At 45.1% G+C, this 7,104-nt stretch overlaps 1 long non-coding RNA gene across 2 annotated transcripts; it reads right to left on the bottom strand.

Moving 5' to 3' along the window:
- Positions 1 to 1,826: 1,826 nt before the first annotated feature.
- On the bottom strand, positions 1,827 to 4,915 carry LOC119269548. 2 transcript variants are annotated; one of them, XR_005133636.1, is made up of 4 exons: positions 4,478 to 4,915; positions 4,309 to 4,412; positions 2,785 to 2,838; positions 1,827 to 2,080 (listed from the first exon to the last, which is right to left on the bottom strand). It is a non-coding gene; the product is annotated as an uncharacterized LOC119269548 (long non-coding RNA). The 2 variants fall into 2 exon arrangements; XR_005133637.1 differs by having other exon boundaries at positions 2,785 to 2,832.
- Positions 4,916 to 7,104: the final 2,189 nt, after the last annotated feature.

The following is a 7,104-nucleotide window of genomic DNA, read 5'->3' as shown; positions in this document are numbered from 1 at the left end:
ATTTTATTTCTATTTGTTTTAACCTCAAAACCTTTTCTATCATTTAGTTTGAACCCTTCGGATTTACAAAGGAAGTACCAGATCCTTTAAGTTTCTGAGCCCAAGCAAATTACCCTAACTAGTCCTTGGTACCCTCAACCGAGATCCATCAAGATCCACTAGTCCACAGTTCAAAATTTTCAAATTTTGCTTGCTGCAAGTTTGGACCAGATTTTCCATTTTTGGTGGAATTCATTCTTTTTCTTTTCCTAAAAATATGAGATAATTCAGGCAGTCTCCAGATGCATCAAGAGATCACCTCACCAATTTCTAGCTCAAGAAAAAAATTCACGTGCCTAAATCATTTCGTCGAGCAGTTGACGTGCACTGTTCCTGTAAAATTCAGAGTTTCAGTGTTTTGGCTCAGTCACAGTGTCGTTTGCGTCAGAGATTCATGTCGATCTCACCAGTGCTCGCCCTGGCCTCTTGCTCCATGTTTCTTCTTCTTATCCAACGCGCCGCACGGTCGTTTGGACGGGCGCGATCATCGGTGGCGACGTGTCTCACCAACTCCGGCGTCTTCCGCGGTGGCAGAGCCGTCCGTGGTGACCAGCAGAGGCCAGCGCTGCAGTACGGCGCCGCTCCGCACCGCCCACACCACCCTGAGTCACCGCGTGGCCATCCTCTTCTCTGGGCGCACACTGCAGAGCCGTCACCATGCCCTGAGAGGCGCAGAGCGCGCTCTCTGCCGCCGCCGAGCCCGTGAACACCCGTTCCGTCGAAACCACGGAGCGGGCCAAATCCGACCAGGTTTAGCCGTAGAATGGTACCAGTGGACCAATGCGAAGCTGCCCAGCCACCTTAATCTCCCGCCAACCACTGCCTCGCCGTACACTACACCACAACACTATATTCCCAGTAGCCAAGTTGGTTGGGAAAATAGCTTTCGTCAACACACAGTCGGTCGGGAAAGACTATTGCCGACCGATCAGGTCTGTTGGGGAAAGTCCAGACGGGAAAGCCCTTTCCCGACCGACATATCTTTCCCAACCGACTGCTTGATGGCTATGCTATATCTTTCCCGACCAACAATATGTTGGGCCTGCCATGGGCTTTTCCTGACCAACAATCCGTTGAGGTAGCTATGGGGCGTTCCCGACCAACTATCAGATGGGAATTCTTTCCCGACCAACATTCTGTTGGGCCTGGTTTTAGCCTTTCCCAGCCGACTGTGAGGCAGGGTTTGTTTTGCCGACCAACAGTCAGACGGTGTTTAATTTTGCTATCAACAGTTCATTAACATTTTGTTTATCCAATCACAGCTTTAATTAAACAAATGGTACTAATTGTCACATACATATACTTTATGTGTTCTAAGCATAATCACCAAGACATCATACATCAGGTGCACCAAACATTTTTTATTCCATTAACTAATGGTCACATACATATACTTCAGTATGTTCCAAACATAACCACCAAGACACCATACATCAGGTTCAACAAAGGACAGCGAAAAGACTGCAACTATGAGACATCAGTTGCAAGATGAAAACTAAAACATTCATTTGATGCAGATCGCTGGCTTCATGGTTCATTGTGAGTCGAGTCCTTATGTTTGCTTCCTACAAAAGTTAAACAAGTCTCAATTATTAGAATGCTCAATTAATTTATGAAATTGAATGCAGGCGGAATTCACATGTGCTCTGTGCACACAGCAGCAGAAAATGAAGAATACACTTGCCTAATCTACAAAACTAGCATTTCTGCACGTGAAGACCTCCAATCAACTTCCAGCAATAGCCAGAAGCCCTCGGTCCACCTTTTGTCTATCTATTTGAAAGAAAACACATCATTTTGATTACTTTGTATGATTGCTGATCATATAGTCTCCTGGGGATATACTTAAGTTACTGTACATAGGTATGAGAAGCCAATATTCCAACACTTATTTGCCAAGAAAATAAGCATACAACTTTATAGATAGTGAATACAGTGAGTAAACAAGATTGGGGTCTAGCCTTGTTCTTGAGCCGACTCCAGAGTGATTTCCCCTTTTCAGGCATGGGTCTCACCTTGACTTGTGGTAGTTTCTCCAACTCTACATTCACACATTTTGAATTAGCAAGGTGAAAGTACTAACAAGATCAAAAAATGTGGAGCCAAATCCCCTAAACTCTTGCCGATTTTTACATGAATTGAGTTTTGACTTTTGAGGCTTTGTAGTCAGATTTAAAGTTTCAGGTAACAGAGAAGACCAAAGGCCCAAACTTCTCAATCAAACTCCATAGTGGAGTAAGAGATCGAAGGCTTTTGCATAAAAGTGGCCAAGGATCCAGATAATGTACGTCAAGTGAAGTAATCCCGTGCATACATTCAGATTAGCTTCTCCTATAACACCATTCATTTAGACTGAAAACTGATTCATTTGGGCTTCAGGATTTCGGACCTGTTAGTTTAGTCCTCTAATTCAAAGGTACTTTTCAAAGTTTTCAGTGCCCAAACTAACAGGTCCAAAATTAGTGGATTAAAGGGTACTCGTCAAAGTTCCACGGAAAGCAGTAAAAGTTGGTGCTAGCTATATATTTATGGCCAGAAACATATATACATACATAAAACACATATCATAAGGAAAGTATCTATCAAGTACATGGAAACCCAGGTCACTGGCAAAGAAATAGTAGTGGGGATAAGTGGTGGATTGGAAGGCATTTGTATCTTCTCCTCGCCAGTCGCCACAAGAAAATAGTGGTGGATTAGGTGTGGTGTATATGCATATTCCCTGGTACACTTCGGCTCATTTACCTCCATGGCAAAGCAGGACGGCGTAGACCATCAGGAGTTCATCTTCGCCTGCAACTTAGGAGAATCCACAGGAGAGGAGTTAAAACGAGAAATAACCTAGAAGGTATAAGAACGTGTGTGATTACACACTCCAATACTAAAAGGCAGCAAACCAACAATGTTGTAAACAAATAGATGAAACTACTTCCAAGAAACTATAAAATCACAATAATATGTTCCCCTCCTTTTAACTACCACCAAACATATTGTACACAATGTTTCCTCCAACAGCAATAATCCTTATCATGCATGATCTCACTTGACATAACAATCAATTAAAGCCTAAGCTTTATGTAGAATGTAGATTACTGGACCCCTTTTGCAGCTAATAAACTGGAAATCCGAAAGAATCTAAATAAAAATAAAAAGGTAGTGTACAACTCAGGTGGAGAAACAATTAACGGTGTACCGACTGCCAGCAACCAAAAAAGTACAGTCATAAAAGAATCGAGCGACCCATACTGCTGCGTCATGACAATGCCTCCAAAATGGCGGGTTGCCTAGCGTGATTTATATGTTCGATGCTCCAGGATCTATAGCTTCCTCCATTGCTTGATGATGGCTTGAAATTTTTTCTAACTCATATCTGAAACCATATCCTTTCTTGTCTAAGTGCCCCTGACATAGCGGAGGTAAGCATATATTTGGTGCTTTTGTTTTTTGTACAGATGGAAAGATATAGGAATACCAGTACAGCGACAATAGATGTACATATATAATATAATATCAATATAATCTCATGTTTTTGTTTGCCTTAGAATGTATTATTGCCACACAAGCATGATCCTGCAGGGATAACTATACCATGTGTATATATTTGGTCCTGTAGGTATGGCTTAATAGCCAAACAAAGCATAATAACCCACCTTTCAGGATTCGAAGCATCATTCAAAGCTTTAAAAGAGAGATTGTACTAGACAAAACTGCTAGTTCAGATGTCACATGTAGGTAAAAACAACTTGCAATACTGTTAAAGTAATCTACTTCAGCAATCAACATCCACGATCGGTGTTTGAGAAAAAAAATCCAAAGTGTGAAAAGACGTTGTATACCTTCATGATATCCACAAACAAGGAGGGCCTGTAGATGGGGTGGAGAAACTCACCGAAGTGATTGCCTGGATATTCAGCTCACAAATTTTATAAAAATATATATGTTTGCTAGCCACCATTTCCTACTCTTTTTTATCATTTTAGGTATTCACGCCAGTTTTGAATTGAAGTGCCAGCCTCCAAGCTACTAAATCACAACAGCGATCGTATACTTAAAGAAAAAAACTAGACACACCACATCTTAAGAACAAAATTCATCTAAGACTGAAATTACTTCGAGTCAGCATATACCAACAGATCTGACGAAATTGTTTTCTAAGCAAAGAACAACCACATACAGCGCACTAAATCGCAGACGAAGAAACATAATGTTGAAGGATTTTTCAAAGAGAGAGAGAGAGAGGCCGTCAGGACTCGAGGCAGAGAAACTCACCAGAGTGTCATCGCACGTCAAATGGATATGGTCTCTTGAATATGAACGGCAAAAGTCTGGCCTTCTGAAGAAGAAAGAAACCACCGGTGCTGATTTGTTCCGATCTGGGAGATGAATTCGGTTGTCAGGTGAGAGAGAGAGACAGAGAGACAGAGAGAGGTTGCCTCACCGTGGGAAATCGCCGGCGGCAGCAGCAGGGAGTACGTGGCGACGGCGGGGAGCAGGGTTGTGTGGGGGCACTGGTGGAGAGGCAGGACGACGCGGGGATAGCGGTGGAGAAGCGAGATGGCATGGAGCACTGCTCCGCCACGGCCGACAAGAGCTTCCGGCACAGGTTGAGCCTGGTCTTCGCCGGGATCTGCCCGGTGCCCAGGACGACGACGACGCCGGTGTTCTTGGTGATGAGGTGGGGATGGAGCAACTTGGCGGAGGAGAGGTTCTGAGCTCGTGGGGGATGGGTCGTGTGGGGCGGCGGGAGGGTTTGAGGACGACAGAGCGGTGCAGTGGCCGGCCGGAGAGAGCAGTGAGCATCGCGATGTTGACGGCGGCGCAAGTGGCGGCTTGTGGTGGGGAATTAGGGATTTCACGGTACCTCGAGGGAAAGAGGAGTGAGGTTCGCGGGCTGGGCCAAAGTTTAGCGCTAAAAAAATTCACCTGCGCGCGCTTGGCCCATTTAGCCACAGGCGGTCGGTCAGCGTTATTTACTAACTCACTGTTTGATGGGAATAGGAGAAATCCTGACCGACCACTCGATGGCAAATATGCATGCATTCCTGACCGATAGTTTGTTAGCGTATGAAAGTTTTTCCAACCAACAGTCTGACGAGAGTTTTTCCAACCAATGATCGGTCGGTAATAGACATCTTTCCCAACACACGTCGGTAGGGAATACAATACCGTGGTGTAGTGGTAATCAATCGCCGGAGTAATCATGTTCTCGGCAACCGCCTCAGGCCGGCTATAAAAGGAGGCCCCGAGCTCGCCTTCGACCCAGCACCACCCCTCCACCTCACCAGAGCCGCGCCCAGCCACTAGGAGGACCTCGAGGAGGCCTTCTTCCCTGACTCCGGCCGCCCCGATCCGCTTCGGGCTCTAGTAGATTCTCTCCGGTGAGGGCACCCCCGCCTCCAAACCTTGCCAGTAGCCTCCTAGTGCTCCCACTCTTCTGACCCTAGCCTCAATTTGGCATCTGCAGCCCTCCTCGGCGAGATCCACCACCGCCCAAACCATCGTCCGCCGGAGTGGAGGCCGCCGTCGACGTGGTGCTCACCGACGACCAACTCCACCACCCACAGACGCGGAAGAGCTCCATGAACCCGTAGGTACTCTCCGTTTCCCCTACCTCGCCGTGGATCGACACTGGCGACCACCGCGATCCTCGGGCACCAGTGTGCTCTATTTTCTTCTTCAAATTTTTAAACCTGACGGGTGGGACCCCCTCGTCAGCCTCTCCTCTTCTATTTTGAAACGTTTTCTGAAAGCGCCTTCGGGCAAAGTGCGTTTTTCCTTTGGACTGGCGTATTTTTAACCGAAGCGTTTTCTGTTTTTCCAAACTAGCCCCTGAATTTTTTTTGTTTCATCACAGACTAGTCCCTGGACTAAAACCTTTATAACTTTTAAACAAAAGATGATTTTGAGTAGATTCTTTTTCTGTCATCTTTATTTTTCTGTCTGGTTTTTTTATCATATTTATTTGAAAAATATTTGAAAACAATTTTATGCACACACGGTATTTACGTTAGTATCCAATTTATTTTATACCGTAGATACCGAAGGAGGTGACGAAACCGCAAACTTCGCCGAGCTAGACTCCAACTACTCTGAACCAGGCAAGCATGTTTGAACCTTTGATATGATGAGTGTTTTGCATGTTTTCTTGAGTAGTTTTCTCATGGCATGTTTATATAAGCATATTGTGAATGTTATATTGCATGCAAGGCAAGCTACATGTGAGCTTCGAAGTTTGATGTGTTCATATGATGGTGAGATAACCTGATCATGTGGTGGCATGATAGGTTGTAAGATGGTATTGTTGAAGCATGCCAGTCTTATGCCAACCGTGTAACTCCAGTGTTAACATGGATCAAGTCTTGTTCCCGTTCGTCCCCGTCCGTGCTACCACATGTTTTCTGCAAAGAATGCGGTTTAGTAAGTGCAAACCTCTCTCCTTGTACACACCAAATAGAGGGGCCGTGATGAGGGTTCCATGGCCCTGGATTAAAGCCCGTCATCCAGTCAGGGGGCATGGGTGTTTCTGGTTGGGACCGAGAGGGGGGCACCCCTTAGAGCGCGTGAATATAAATTTGATCCCATGCTATTCGAGGTTGTAGCCTCCCTGTCTCAGAGTTTCTCTTGAACGTTGCCTAGGGTGATCCCTAGTAGCAGAATGTGGAATGGGTGTGTACTGGTTAGATGTGTTTCTTCTAAATTACCGTAAACAGAACTAGTCCTTTGTGACTACTGAAATCCGTTGGCTGTGGATTAATAGTTCAAACTCTGCAGAGTCATAACCATTCGAGTAACCGTGTCCATGGTCAAGGACCTTGATCGACATATCAATGTCAGTCTCCGTGTCTGTCTCAGTATCCGTCTTAGTGACAGTCTTCGAGAATGAGCATGAAACCGAGAATGGTAAACCCGGCTGAATGTTATTCCGGTGGATGGACTAACCGGTTTATTATTATGTACTAAGTATTTCCTTGGGATGATTTAAATTCATGAGCTACTTAAATTCGAATGATGAAATATAAGCCCTTTATGTGATGTCGCTCAGATGTCTGACTGTGGCATTCTTGT

The sequence above is a fragment of the Triticum dicoccoides genome, chromosome 3A (assembly GCF_002162155.2).
Source record: "Triticum dicoccoides isolate Atlit2015 ecotype Zavitan chromosome 3A, WEW_v2.0, whole genome shotgun sequence".
NCBI lineage: Eukaryota > Viridiplantae > Streptophyta > Magnoliopsida > Poales > Poaceae > Triticum > Triticum dicoccoides.
The sequence above is the reverse complement of the archived record's forward strand: the minus strand, read 5'-3'. Positions and strand labels throughout refer to the sequence as shown.